The sequence below is a fragment of the Lonchura striata genome, chromosome 2 (assembly GCF_050655825.1).
Source record: "Lonchura striata isolate lonStrDom1 chromosome 2, ASM5065582v1, whole genome shotgun sequence".
Lineage (NCBI taxonomy): Eukaryota > Metazoa > Chordata > Aves > Passeriformes > Estrildidae > Lonchura > Lonchura striata.
Window position 1 is genome coordinate 151,353,763 of NC_140704.1, and position 14,440 is coordinate 151,368,202.

At 40.5% G+C, this 14,440-nt stretch overlaps 1 protein-coding gene and 1 long non-coding RNA gene across 4 annotated transcripts in view; one reads left to right on the forward strand and one right to left on the reverse strand.

Annotated features, from left to right (window-relative positions):
• FAM135B (family with sequence similarity 135 member B) overlaps nt 1-14,440 on the reverse strand; it is a 259,504-nt gene that overhangs the window by 176,632 nt on the left and 68,432 nt on the right. The gene's annotated exons all lie outside the window — the stretch shown is intronic.
• Nucleotides 8,933-13,476, forward strand: LOC146768486 (uncharacterized). The gene is made up of 2 exons (XR_014953124.1): nt 8,933-11,966; nt 12,360-13,476. It is a non-coding gene; the product is annotated as an uncharacterized LOC146768486 (long non-coding RNA).

Sequence of the window (14,440 nt, forward strand, 5' to 3'; positions counted from 1 at the left end):
CATTTAAAGAAAAAATTAAAACAAACCAAAAACAAGATCAAAAAACCAAGACACATGCTGTCAGTTTTGTTGCAATGGCACAAGAAAAATTTGGCATGAACATGTAGTGGCCAAATCATTTACCCAGTCTTTGTAGCAAAAAAACTTCCAGTTAAAGTCTGGAGAACAAAGATGCACTATTGGATAAAGAAATTCATAACCTGTTTTTAAAAATAAAAGCAGCACAAATGATCCAAGGAAGCAGAATAAATTCACCAAGAAATGAGAGCAATGAACAAAAGAGTGGTTAAAAAGTTAGAGACCTCTTCAAGAGGACCCACAGGCTCACACAGAGAACCCACAATCTCAAAAGTGATGAAAACTAAGGCGGTATTTGCTATTCTCTAACCTCCCTAACGTCCAGGTACTTTTCTGTCAGGGAAGATGACCTGCTCCTTGTTCCTTTGCAAACTTTACATCTTCGGTTTGTTTGAGACTCCCGAAGAGTTGAAACATGATCTTGAGATGAGCATGAATAAACAATGCAAGGAAAAATAAGCTGAAGTCTGAAAGTATCATGATACAGGATTGTACCATCATAAAAAATAAAATTGTTTGAGCAGCATCAAATGGAGAAGGCACCACCCAAATGCACTTGCCTTAGGAACCTCTGGAACTGAAAGCTGTGATTTACACAACACATTGGCAATAAACAAAACAAAAAACAAAAATTAAACAAGAAAAAGAAGAGAGAGGACAATTATGTAATTTTCTCCTTGTGCTTCAGAGGTCAAACAGGCATAAAGGCTGTATATTTCTTTCCCGTGACATATGGCTGCATAATTCACAACTGGTGATTTCTAATGCCCTCACTTTATTAAGCAAAGCAGCATGGAGTCATTAGACAACAGGAAGCAGAGAAAACCTACTGGACAGAGAAGCTGACTTTTCATGCCAACAGCCTAACTAGACTTTCACCATTGCTCACAAAGACTAAACACATACCAGAATCCCCAAAAAGACTAAGCAAAGTTATCAGTGTAACCCCTAAAGATACCTAGATATGATAAGTACATTTAATATGTCGTACCTGGATTTAAAAACTGGTAGACTTTGTAAGGAGGACAAAAAACCTGAAACTTGATTAGGAACTGAACAATTCCCATGTCATTTTGATCCCTTCTTTGCCTTCAGCAAGAACTCTTCCCCTTGCCTGTTTGTACAGCCTTGGCACTAGGGGTCCATCATTCCCAATGTTTAGCTCTCAAGGCTCAGACAGCTGAACATATTTAGTCTTATAAATAGAAAAAACATTTGCGTCAGCCACTACACCATGTTAATTCCCTAAATTGCCATATTTTCATTACTCGTTATAAAACATCCCTTTAGCCCCCTTCTCCCCCCATCAGAGAATGATCTCCTGTGTAAAGAAGATAAACGTGGTTAACTGTATAATTAATCCTCATGTTAGATCATAGTTTCTTTCAGGAGAATACTTAAATTTGTGGAAGGTAAAGAAAGAATATCAACACAATGTAAGCTCCCCTTTATCAAAAAAGAAAATAAAGTTCAGATCTTCTGTCCAATTATAGTCCCACTAATTGTAATTCTTCAAATATTATTCATTTCATTCACATTGGAACAGGTTTTCCAGGGAAATGGATGTCCCATCCCTGAAAGTGTCTAAGGCCAAGTTGAACTGGGCTTTGAGCAACCAGGTTTAGTGGAAGGTGTTCTTGCCCATGGCAGGGGGACTGGAGATAAACAGTGTTTAAGGTCCATTCCAAACCAAACCATGCTATGATATCCTTTTTTCCCCATTTCTCAGGAGAAGTTTACAGAAATGATAATCCTCTACCCATGAAGTCAAACACCTACCACAGTAGATTCCCACAGGAGCAGAAAGAAGATTCTTTGCTTCCATTACAGGATAAACTTCCCTTTGTTCTTTCTGTTCTCCCCAAATAATCTGCCACAATACAGGAATTTTACTCTAGCACTGAATAACCTTTGAAATAAACAAATTCCTAATGGGTGGCTTCAGTGGCCTCACTTAGCAAAACTTTGTTTGAATTATATATATGTAAGCCACACATATTACTACGTATACACATATATACAACATGTATTCTTATAAGCAATATGGTTATTTTCATTTACTGGAGAACCAGATAATCAAATAACTATCATCATATTTCACAGGGCGGTGAGGCAGCAATTATTTTGTTAATAATTATGCAGTGCTTTGAAAAGGTAAAGAGCTCAAAGTGCTGGGTACTATGATTAAGAACTTGCTAAATGTTGATAAACTGAAAACCAAAATTTCATATCTGAAATTGCTACAGAGCTGTTCACCCTCCATCAGTGGATACTGTTCTTGCAGCAGCTATTGGCTGCACACAGCAGTAAGCTTGAGAAGGCTTCATTCTGAAAAATTAGCAGGTGAAATGCTCATCTTATTCAAGGCAATAAACACCTTGCCCTGGCATCAGAGGTTCTCTGTCTTCAGACTATACCTGCTACTAGGAAGAAAATTACCCCATCCCAATTGAAACAAGGACAGAGACTAGCTTTCATGGTGATTTTTTTTCAGTTTAGGCAGCAATAGATGATTTTAAGTAAGCAGTTTGTTGTTTTTGGTTTTTTTTAATTACCTCAAGAAGCTACTTGGTCTGCATAAAATGATTGACTGCAATCATTGGCTGTGTACACAGAGGGTCAGAGTGGTTTGGTTTAGAATGGACCTTAAAAAAACATCCAGTTCTGAAAGCCCTGCCATGGACAGGGATACCTTCCACTAGACCAGGTTGCTCAGAACGTCATTCAACCTGGCCTTGAGTATTTCCAGGGATGAGGCATCCACAGCTTCTCCGGGCAACCTGTGCCAGGGCCTCACCACCCTCACAGTGAATAATTTCTACCTAATATCTAATCCAAAGCTCCCCTATTTCAGTTTTAAGCCATTGTCCCTTGGCCTATCACTACATGCTCTTGGAAAATGTTCCTCTTCTTGGACTTCAGCAACTTTTTATGGGAAAGGCAGGTATGGAAAAAAGGTTGCTCTGCTTCTGTGCTTGGAAATCAGCTTCAATACCTTAAAATACCCAGAAGTAGCAGAAATTCTTTAAAATTTAATGTTCATTGGAGTATACTCATATTTCAAATCGGGATGAATTTTTGCTTCTAAGCAGGTGATAAAATTTTTGCTTTGTCTCATAGTCACTGATATCATTAGAGTCTCTTTGGCAATCAATTTGCCACAAAGTTCTATCACTTCTTTCTGAATTGATCTACAGAGGACAGTAACCTACAGAAAGGAGTGACTTGAAAAGGGATCAGCTTGGTTTACCACAGTCATTAACTTTATTTGCACCACCAGCAGAGGAAGAACAGCATTGCTGTAGTTCAGATACAGTAAAATATATATATATATATATATATATATATATATGAGGGAATTATTTACTGTTGTCTGCTAGAAAACATGAAGAAATAAGCTTGTTCTTTACCTTGAACCAGAGAGCTCAACTGATATGGTGTCTCTCTAGAAAAACATTAAATAAAAATACCCTTCCACTAATGAAAAAATACCAAATTAAAGGCAGTATGACTTGCCTTCTATGTTCTCTTTCAGTACCATGTACAGAATGTGGTTTCAGTGATTGTGAACATAAGATTTATATAGTGAACCAGTTTGAAACACCTATAAAAACAAAATCTGCTTTTCCAGGCAAAACCTGATACTGAGGTCAAGGTGGGTGTACAGCAGCTCAAATCCATTTGCAGTCTAACCTCATTTTCAGGGCACAACAACCAGGGTTGAGAGACTACAGGTTAATAGTGCAAACTCATGCCTAAATCTGTGCAAATAAAGCTTCAGGGGATTAGACTTTTCTGCCCACATCATCTTCCAAATAATTCTGCTTTGTTTTCTGCTGTCTTCAACGCTGTCTGTCAAACCTGGAGCTGGCACCACTGGATTGATTGCTCCCGAAACATGTTTCCTCACTAACAAAATTAAACAAATTTAAGAAACTGGTCAGTTTGCTTTCAAAAATATATACAGATCTACTACTTTATATGATTTTGTGGTAATATTCAAAAGATCTGCAGCCTCTTCCCAACCACACAAATAAATCATTGAGCTGAAAACAGCATTTGAAGCATTATGGTTTAACAGTCACTTCTGGTATTACAAGCATGGTGAGCACAGACACAGAACTTGGGTAGATGGAAAGCCAAGACTCTCCAAGGTTCAGTATAACAGTAGGGAGCTTGCTGCATAAAGAGGAAACTTCCAGCTTGCAAGCAGTTTAGGTAGGCAAAAAATAGAACTGGTTTGCTCAGCACAAGCCTCTGTTATGTTGGGAGAAAGCCACTAACAACTAGGAAAATGAAACAAAATTAAATTAATCAATCCTTTGTCCAAAGAGATTTGGCCACATAAGACTGAAGAAACACTATGAAATGCAAAGGAAAAAAAAAAATCACTATTCCTCATTTTTTGGTCAGCTATCACAATGATAAAATGGACTACCCTGAGCAGAGCAAGACAATGTAGTGTCTCAAAATAACATAATATAAAATGTTATGCTATATCTCTATGATGCCTTTGGAGATATAGGGTGGAAAGGCCCAGATCCTGCAGGAAAACAGCAGCATGGAGAAGTCATTCCTTATGTTAGAAATGTCCACATAAAACAGAAGAAACTGGGTTATGAATGTTCCCCACAGCATTATGAAGACATCTGAAGTATAGAAAACAATCAGTTGGCTTGTTTTTTTGTTTTTTTTTTTTACACAGTCATATACTACTGGAGGTATCCTATGTTTCTCTTTCAGATTTATTCTGGAAATTTCTTGTCTTGGTGCACTACAAAGGCAGGAGAATGTTTTAAAGCTACATATGTTCATGTTTGTGTTATAGTTCGAACACTGAATTATCATCATCAACTTCACTTGATAAAGATTGCTATCAGTTCTTAACCAGACTAATTAAGGCTGCTTTTTCCTGAGTGGAAAGATCACAGTAAAAAAAAAAAAAAAAAAAAAAAAAAAAAAAAAAAAAAAAAAAAAAAATTTCTAGCACCTACGCCTCATCTCCCAATTTTTAGTATAGTTTTGAGAAGCACACAATTCTGTGTAGCACTTCATGTGCTTTGAAAACTTGGAGATGTTGCAGGAGAAATATTGGCTGAAGCACAATAAAAGATGATAAATTTTTATTATCTTTATCATATACCCACCTGGGTATGGTTATCACAAAAAAAAAAAAAAATCAGTGTGGGTTTGTGGATTGAAGGTGACACTTTTACAAAATATAACCATGTACTGTGTCCATCTCTTTTTCTCTGAAACCCTTACCAGCCCATCTCTAGGCATTCAAAGACCTGCAGATGAAATAATAAACAGATCCAAGACAGTGAATAACTGATCTCTCTTCTCCATTCGACACCAATTGTAGCAATGAGACCTTCCTTGGAAAATAAACAAGCTACATAATTAGTCTGCTATCTGGAGTCTCTTATATTCCCTCATTTCAAGCAACATCAATCACTCGCATCCCACGTTATTTCCACTCAAGCACAGCATCCTTCTTACTGCTATCACAGAGCATTAGTTCTCTGAGAAATGCCAAATCACATAAGCAAAGTGGAACAGAATATTGTTTACAACACTGTATGGAATCCTGTAATGTTTTATATTTTCTGCCTAAATTATATTTATATATATATATATATATATTTATATATACATGTTTCCACTTCACATTTGAGCCTTGGCAGGCTCAGAATGATGCTTTACTAGCTCAGTTCACACTCTTACAAAATGCTCATGTAACTCCCTAGTGAACCAGTGAGATGCTGGAAAATATCTTCCAGATCACACCAGCACAAGCCAAGCAACACAGCACCCTTTATAAAAGCTGGCTATTAAAGGATATAAGAGAAGAAAGGAAAGGGAAGGGAAGGGAAGATGTAATCTGGAACTTTAGGGGACTGCACATCATTTATCTATCACCGTCTCCTGGCCGGCTTGCTGGCTGATGACAAGAGCTACAGATGGAAAAGGTGGGAGGGAGTTCAATGGAAAGCTGTCCAGCTTATCAGACTGTCAACAGCTCTTCTCTGCTTTTATTTTTTTTCTTTTTTTTTGCTGATTTTTTTTTTCAATTCCCCTGGGGAGAATTGTTCATTGCTTTAATTACTCTCAATTACTAAGAAAGAACATTGAAACAGAAAACAAAGATACGGCAGTTCTCTGCTCCTGAATTTTGTAAGGATAATGTCCCACTTGACTCCAACCAGCTTCACAGAGACCCTCAGAGAACAATTGCAACAGGTCAGCACAATTTAGGAACTTTAGCTTCTTTCAGGGTTTGGCTGCCTGAAGCTCAGCCATGAGCCAGAGGGACTCATCTTTTAACAAGAGCCACAAAGTTCCAAACTGAAGCTTCCAAACTTGTAACACTGAGCTTGACCAGTGATGTTTTCTCTAGTGATCTTTTCTCCCAGGCTGAAAATCAACAATTCCCTCAGAACAGCCTGTACAACCTAAGAAAACTCACTAGAGCTAGATTTTAAATAAGACATTGTTTTTCTTCCCTAGCCTTTCTCTTCCTATCTTCAAAAGCCATCTCTGTACAAAGCAAACTGAAGAGAGTAATAAGGTTTTACAGAGATCTGAGGCCTAAATAATATCTCACCAAGGCATAAAGTCTCTGAGCCTTTTGTGATAAATAAATGGCATACTGTAAAACACAAATGAGCATCGCTGTAGCTGTGATTTCATTGTCCCGATGGGGAACCTGTGCCTGGCACAGGGCCAGCCATGTAATTCAATACTGAGACACAGCACACAAATGGACCCCGGAAGGAGCATCAATTTTAATGTAATCCCATCTACTAATCAAAAGAGACAGGGATTAACATTCACTAGGAAATGTCTGCTCAAAGTTGTCATAGCTCATTGATAAAACAAAAGATATTAAAAAGATAGCTTTGTTTTAATTAAGATACAAAATGCCAATTCCAGGCCTACTTTTAGCTGCAAATAATCAGATATTGATGATGTGTCTGGCTGAACTCTTTTAACCTCTCTTGAATATTTTTTAACTAGATCAGTCAGTGTGGATTGTTTCTTCCTACTGCAAGGAGACCACATTCTCATAGTGTCTTCATCCTCCTGGCATGAGTTGCCCAGTTTCCTGTTTTCCCAATATTCATAGCCCCATGTTAAACCTGGCTCAAGACTCTCCATCCACCCCTGTCTATCCACCTGCAAGTCTGTATCCCATTTTGTCTAGGCTATGCCATGCTGAAAGCAGCAAGTCGATCTGCACGCCTCAAAAGGCCAGATGACGTCTCAAAAGCTCAAGTAAGATGTGCCAAAAATAGTTATCTCTTGCATTATCTCATCAGAGAGAGCAGAAAACACCACGCCTGGTCTAGGCTGGGTGAGTCTTCCAAAATAAGCAGCGCTGACTTGCTTGTGTCAGGAATAATGTGGCCAATAGGACCAAAGCAGTGACCGTCCCCCTGTACTGGCCACACCTTCAGTGCCAGACCCCTCTGACAAGATGGACATTGAGGTGCTGGAGCATGTCCAGAGAAGGGAAGAGCTGGGAAGGGTCTGGAGCACAAGTCCGGTGAGGAGCAGCTGAGGGAGTTTAGTCTGGGAAAGGACACAGGGGTTTTATCAGTCAGGATATTATCCTCACTCAAGCAAGTCTGCACAGTTCTGCTGCAAATCAGACACAACAAACTCTGGCCTCTGCAAGATCATGGTGGCAAATGAGAAACCTCTGCCATCATTTCACTAAATCTTTGGCATAAACCCAGGTCCAGAACTGAACTTTGCATCTGGAGCCTCTGTAACAGGCTACAGATGCAGACACATTGTAGACTTGTTGAAATCATAGATTGGCTTGAGTTGAAAGGGACTGTAAAGCCCATCCAGTCTGCAAAGACCCTCCTGCCATGCACAGGGACACTTTCCACTAGGCCAGGTTACTCAGAATCCCATCCAACCTGGCCCTGAACGCTTTCAGGGATGGGGTACCCACAGATTCTCTGGGAAACCTGTTCCAGTGGCTCACCACCCTCACAGCGAAGAATTTCTTCCTAAAATGCAGTCTCTCCTCTTAGTTTAGAACTCTTACTCCTAGTAAGTAACAGGTAGCCCTGTCACTATCTACCCATGTTCCATCATATTGATCTTAAACACTGAAGCTTGAATGTGTTTTCTGATTTGACTCAAGTCACAGCACATTCTTTTTCCTAATGCTGGTGGCAAGGAGCTGCCTACAGTCAGACCAAGAAGCTGAGACTAAATCCTACATGGTGTCTCACAGCCTGACCAATCCTCTGCTGATCTCCCACTTCCTTCATTCAGACAGAATGGTTTCAAGGTGTGATTTAACTTAAAAGCTCAGGCTTTACCTCTTTGAGGAGCACTCTGGTGCCTCTATCTTACTGCTGCCAGCTGTCATTCCTAACTCACCCTGGATCATATCCCAGGCCTGTGGAGAGCTCTTTGTTCCTACCTTGCCAACAAAGTACAGGGCCTCTTCCCCTCCCACCCACTCATTTGCAGTCAGCTGGTGCAACTGTGACTCATCCCATTCTAGTACAGACTTCAGAAACCTGTTCAAGGCATTTAATAGCTCATCTCACAGTAGCTGTAGCCTTCATAATTAGTTGTGACCATTTAGAGAGGAGCAATTTTAAATAATGCCATTTCCTCTCTCTTCTTTCCCTGGCTTAGAAGAGGATGGGGTCCTTCCAGAAGGCAGCTGGCAGCAGAGATAAGAACATGTTCCTGCCTGGCAAAATTGGTCCCCACCTCAGTACAGAATCAATCACAAAATCACAGAATGGGTCAGGCTGGAAGGGACCACAGTGGGGTCACCTGGTGCCACCTCCCTGATCCAGCAGGGTCACCCCAGAGCACAAGCTCAGGGCTGTGTCCAGACAGTGCTGGAATATCTCCAGTGAGGGAGACCCCACACCTTCTCTGGACAATCTATTCAGTGCTCAGACACTGAAATTATTCCTCATGTCCAGGTGGAACTTTGTGAGCATCAGTTCCTGCCTGTTCCTCTTGTCCCTTTTGCTGGGCACACTGAGCAGAGCCTGGGCCCTGCTCTGAGCCCTCCATGCAGACACTGACAGACAGGGATGAGGTCTCCTCTCAGTCATCTCTTCTCGAGGTTGAACAGCCCCAGCTCTGTCAGCTTTTTCTTAAAAGAGATGCTCCAGTCCCTTCATTATTACTGGTCCTGCTCCAGAAGCTCCATGTCTCTCTTGTCCTGAGGAGCCAGAATTGGACACTGCACTCCAAATTCCCCTCTCTAGGGCTGAGCAGAGGGACAGGATCACCTCCCTCAACCTGCTGGCAATCAATGACCCTCCCAATGCACCCCAGGATACCTTGGCCTTCTTGGCCACAAGGGCACTGCTGGCTCCAGGGGTTCTGGATGGTTAGAATTCTACAGGAGAAGAGAGAGGGACAAGAAAAAGCTGTCTTTCTAGGGAAAAATTATGAGATTTTCGAGAAACACAGATTGCTTATAGGTTGGAAGGTAAGGAACAAAGGTGAGGAGAGGGAAGGCAGTGAATGAAAAGAACGTGGACCATCTAGCTTCTTTTTCCAGAAAATGCAGCAATCTCAAGCACACCCAAGATGAAGGGGCTGCAGATTTTAGTAAAGAAATTATGTTTATTTCTGCAGCACTTCAGACCTGTTCAGCACCCAGAGCTGAACATGATTACAGAGACAGAGAAATCAATCAACAGAGGGAAGGAGCTGAGTGTCTTTGACACAAAAAAAGCACAAAGACCCAGCTCATGAACATCCTTTCCAAACTGAATGAAAGGGGAGAAGAAGATTTAATTTTGAAAGGGGAGAAGAAGATTTAATTTTGAAAGGGAAGAACTACCCTCCAAAACCAGAGACAAGTTCTCACAGCTTTTTGTTCTTGTCTAATAGGAAGAAGGGAAAAAGAAAAAGCAAATCCCTGGGAGCAGTAGGTGGCAGTCAGCAGGGTGGTTTGCTGGAATTGACTCTGAGTTGTGACAAGAATGTGGGAGGTTCCCAGGCAGGGACAGCAGAGAAGGACTGAGGAGAAGAGTGCAAGAGAGCAGGGGGCAATGGTCAGCACATGTCCATGGAATTGGAGACAGGCAGGACAAACCTGCTGAAGCACCACTGAAGTCAGGACGTGTTCCAGTCAGGAATTATGCCTGGGCACAGTAACACAAAGCAGTAATGGCACAATACAATTTCAGAGAAGTGGCTGTGAAATAATTTCCCTTGTTTCTGCAGCAATCTGTTTATGGGACCTGGGGATGAGAATGGGCCCAAGCATAAAAATAAATCCATTATATTGAGAGGTATTTTACACAACCCTGCCTCCATTTTACATGAGACCTAGCAGGGGCCATGGAAGATGCTGGCAAACAGGGGAAAGAGACAAACGTTGAAGAGGTGTTTCAAAGCTGAAAAAAAAACCAATAAAGGAAAATGCCCATTGGAACTCTGCTACCTTTAGCCTTCGTGTTCTAAACGTGTCACTGTGAACACTGGGGCTTTTAACAATTACCTTTTACAATCACAGCTACATGATGATGGAAAATATTAAGTCCTATTATGGCACAGTGGGGGTTTTTATTGAGAGACACACTGAATGTTTTAACCTACTGTGGCAATGCAGATGGGTCTCCTTTGAGCCCTGTAGAAGAGATTGCTCATAATTGATTTATTATAGGACAATTTCACATGAAGACAGAAGAGAAAGGAATGGTTTTGTTTTCCATTGTCACAAGTATCTTTTTTTTCCTGTGCATGTGCTGAGCCCTGGCATTCTGCAGAAACCTTTATATTTTCTCCTCTCCATTTTTCACATAGAGTTCAACATTCTTATTTATTGTACATTGAATAAATGGAACTTTAATTTTTACCAAAAAAAAAAAAAACCCAAAGCCTAAAAAAATCCTAAGGAACTTAATTAACAGGTTGGGTTGAACATTTTTTTTTTCCTAATCTTTTTTCTTGTTCCTAATGCAGCACCAAACCCAGATTTTCTGAGTGCTTTTAGCAAAGAAAGCACCGTGACATTTAAAAAGAAAATGCAGAATACATGTTGCATGTACTAAAGCCTAGTGTTATGTGCACTATGACCTAAGAAATTCAGTACTGATAGAAACAAACACAAAAAAAAAAAAATTAAAACCCTAGAAACAACTCTACACATGGATAAGAGTTTATGACCCAAGAAATAGATGCTGAAGTTCACCTTTTCTCTTCAGAATACTGGAGACAAATACCATGTTGAAGTGAGAGGGTTCAATGAAAAGGTGAAAATCATCCTGAAATTACAAACTAGACAAACTGCATCTATGGGACAAGCTGGCAGGATACAGACTGGATGGGTGCTCTGCAAGATGGGCAGGAAATTGGCTAAAAGGCTGCACTCAGAGCGTGGTGATCAGAGTGTGGCCAGCTCTGGTCCCCACAGCTCAACAAAGACACACAAAAACGGGAGAGGCTCCAAAGAGGTGCCATGACCTGACCTCTGAGGAATGACAGAGGGAAATCTCTTCCCTGGAGAAGAGAAACCTCAGGGGAATCTCATCACATTTTTCCAGTAACTATTCCTGGGTAACTACAAAGAGGACAGCATTTCTACCTGAGGAACCACATGGAGAAGGAAAAGGGAAATGGTTACAATTTACACCAGAAAAGGTTTCATCCCTGTATAAGAGGAAGTTTTTACAGTGAGAATAATCATTCCCTGGAACAACCCTGCATGGTCATGGTACAGCCTCCATCTCTGGATGTTTTTCAGACGTGACTGGGCAGGTTGCTACATGATCCCCTCTTGGCTGCCCTTCCCAGAAAAGGCTGGGCTGAACGACCTTTGGACATCTCTTCCAATCTGGGCTATTCTATGAGAATGGAAACTTTAAAAATGTGTTTCCCAGCAGGTATGTTTTGTTATAATTTCTCTCAGATATTGCATGATACAAAAATGAACCAGGTGAGAATCTTTAAATTTTCTCAGCCTCTGTTTAAATTCTGATTTTGAATTTATCCTCTCATCCTCCAACCTCAAATAGAGCACTTTTCCCTCGCTTATCCATTTTCTTTTTAAAAGTTTCCTTTGGTATTTTTTTTCCTGATTTTGGGGGTGTTTGTTCTGGTTTAGTTTGATTTGGTTTAGTTTTTTGCAAGCTACATGGTTTAAAAGGGGGGGGTGTTTTTGGTTTTTTTTTAATCTACATACAAAATAATGACTTTGACTTTCACAGAATGCTTTCCCCTGTATTTACGAAAATAAAGGAGACAAGGGTTAATTGTTTCACTTTCTGTTATTCTAGGTACTCAGCAGTTAGTTCTGCCGAGCACAACTGCACCCAGCTTGCCACATGGACTACATTGCTGATAGAAAAAACAAGAGTGAAAACCTTCCTCATCCAATAGGAAGTTTTTCCATTAATTTTATGAAACTGAGAACATGAGTACCTCACCCTTCAGCTCAGCATTTCCTTAATTCTTAGCTCAAATAACATATTCATTTTACTCAAATCCAAAGCACAGAAACCAGTATGAATTCTGGTCACCTCCTTCTGGAGCCTCCTGCTGGTGTGATGTGGACCCTTGGGAGGCAATGACCAAATTGAACTGCAGCACTTGAGCAGAGGCCACGCTCCTGGGGAGATATTGCAATGTTTTGGAGAACACACCCATGGGACCTGTAGCAAGAAATCTTCAGGCTGTGAGTGGGTGGGTGTTTGTGTTCAGACTCCAAATGAAAGCCCTACATTTCCCACAAAACTTTTTGACAGAAATAAAAATATTTTGATGGATCAGAAGCACTGCATCTCAGTGAATCAACACGTTTCATTTAAGATTTTTTTTTTATGTAAATAACTTCTTTTTCTAAAACAATTGCATTTTGACATTTTAAAAAAGGGTTTCAAAACAAACAAGCCCTGAACTTTCCAACTGGATCCCTTAATTTCCATATTTTGCCCAAAACAAATTCTAGATCAATACTTCCCACTGGTTCATGCTAATTGAAGTTAAAATATTTTTAAATGCCAAATATTTCACTGTAGGGAAAACAAAAAAGCATTATTAATTTTCTATTCACAAATAATCTTTATCCCAGTTCTTATACACCAAATATTCTATTTATTTATAGCAGAAATTATTTCCTAAGGTACCCATACACATAGAAAGGTTTTCTGAAGGCTTTCTTTCCTCTCAAGTAGTCAGAATTTATTTTTAAGCCAGCAAGGGCTATGAATCATTTAAGTTAATACTTTTCATTGTACATTGCTTTGTATTCACCAATAGAGAATTTCATCTTCTTTCAGGCAGCTTTGTTAAGGTGCCACAAGTCTCACCTAGGCATAATAATTCTGCATTTCCTACCATCTTTATTACTTTGTTGACCATTAAATCAATGATCTGAAAAAAAAAAAAAAAGAATGTATTCAATACTGATTTGAGGCTTACAGTAGATGTGCTGAGACTTGACAAATGTTCATAAACAAAACAAGATAAATATTGTCTGTAAAATTAAAAAGGAGGAGTTTGTCTTCTACCTCAGCAGCTCCAGTGCTACAGACTGGAGCAGCAAAATGTTAAAATGACCAGTTCAGGTTCCTGGTGATAACCCATCCTCTTGACCTGCAGATCCTGAGCAACCTGGTCTGGTGGAAGGTGGCAGGGAGTTGGAATGAGATGAACTTGAGGTGCCTTCCAACTCAAACTGTTCTAGGATTCTGTGGTTGATCCTGCCAGAACAACCACAGAAACCAAGTGAACAGCAGTCACTGGGTAGAGCATTGCACAGTGGTGGAGAGAGAAGAAAAAAAACATTTAAGTTGTCTTTTTTACATATTGTCAGCAACATCTAAGAGGACACAGGAGAGAAAATTTTTGGAACAAGTTTGCAGAACATATCATCCACTACAGAGAGGAACAACTGGATGATCAGCAGCACCAGCAGAGTTGTGCAGCAGGACTGTCTAATCACGGACTGGAGAAAGGCCACAAATTTCACTGATGGCTACAGCCACTCATGTCAGCATCTGCAGCAGCAGCATCTCAGCACCCTCTGCACCACCAGCCCCAGTCAGGGAGGGCACCCCAGGCTGGGCTGGCACTGCCCCTTCCCAGCTGGAGAGTGGCTGGTGACAGATGCTGGTGTGTGGCACCTGGGAGCTGCAGACAGTGCAGTGACCATGTGTTACAAACATCATCCAGGGTGACAGGCCTGTGTGTGGACTGGGGGAACACAGACATGGGCCAGGGGCTTAATTCACTCCCTGGATTTTTGAATTTCTTTCTCAATTCTACACACTTCAGGCTTTAGGTATTCACCTGGCGTCATACTGCTGCTCTCCTTGACTTCAGCAAGAGTCAGAAAGACTTGCAGTGCATGAGGCAG